Source organism: Macaca fascicularis, chromosome 5, assembly GCF_037993035.2.
Source record: "Macaca fascicularis isolate 582-1 chromosome 5, T2T-MFA8v1.1".
NCBI classification, from domain to species: domain Eukaryota; kingdom Metazoa; phylum Chordata; class Mammalia; order Primates; family Cercopithecidae; genus Macaca; species Macaca fascicularis.
This window is the reverse complement of record NC_088379.1, coordinates 142543328-142544398: the sequence shown is the minus strand read 5'-3', so window position 1 is coordinate 142544398 and position 1071 is coordinate 142543328. Positions and strand designations below refer to the sequence as shown.

The window sequence follows — 1071 nt, the reverse complement described above, 5'->3', positions numbered from 1 at the left end:
GTATGTTGAGTACACTTATCTAAGAGATACTACTATTTGACTTCTGAAACACCTCAGGATTTGAACATCATTTAAATTCTGAAAAAAGAAAACAAGAAAAATTCCCTTTCTTTCGGTCCTTCATTTAAAAGGACATTTACCATTTAAAAGAGCGAATTAGATTCCCATGATCACCCTTGTGGGTGACAGATGACGGGCCACGCTCCCTGTCGGGGATGGGGTGCGGACAGCTTGGGTTGCACAGGCTGGGGTCAGGAATGATAGGAGGAATTGGTTCTTGGCTACTCAGCCTGTTCCCAGGACCTGTCGCACCAATAGAGGTACAATATGGATGGTGGGCTCACGGCCTTTCTTTACCCCAGTGGATTCTATAGAACACACTGCCAGTCTCTTGTCGTCCATTTACCCGGCTTCTTTTGATATCCATTTGAAAGAACTGGAGAAGAGTGCTTTTGAGGCCAGGCTTTTGAGCTGATTCTCAGCCCTCAGTCAAAAGAATCAATTCTATAATTCCCTTCCTCCTCTCCACAGAAGAAGGATCATTTCCCTAGAGGAAACTTAGACGATATGAGAAGCTGCAGAAGAAAGACACAAGTCCTACGAAGCTGAGGTCTTGAAGCAGCTTGCAAAGGATGGAGAAATAAGTGGTTTAGAAAGCAATAGAAGAGAACAATAACTTCAGTAAAATGGCAAAAAGAACCTGACCCACAAAATGGAAGCTAATGAAGAGAACAGAGAGGCACAGATAGCTGTCAAATTGGAGTGTTTGCCAGAGAAGGAAGGATAAGCATATTGAACAAGTGCAGAAGAACAAAGAATCCAGAGGTCCTGCTGATGAGACTGAAGCTGACTAGTTTGTTCTGAGAACTGACTTTCATCCTCTATTCCTAAATATCCAAAAACTACTGGCAAGTGTCATTTATTCTGTCCTTTCTGACAATACTCTAGAAGCTAATGTACAGCTGTATACATATACTCATACTGTAAGATGTTGGTTTAGGGGATAAAGGGGTGAAAGTGAAAGTGTGGTTCTTTCTAATGTAGATATTTTTCTCATTGCATCTTTTTATT

The 1071-nt window shown here is 41.5% G+C and overlaps 1 pseudogene; it reads left to right on the top strand.

The window, feature by feature from the left end:
• The first annotated feature begins 331 nt into the window (after positions 1-331).
• Positions 332-854, top strand: LOC102141978 (stathmin-like; annotated as a pseudogene).
• Positions 855-1071: the final 217 nt, after the last annotated feature.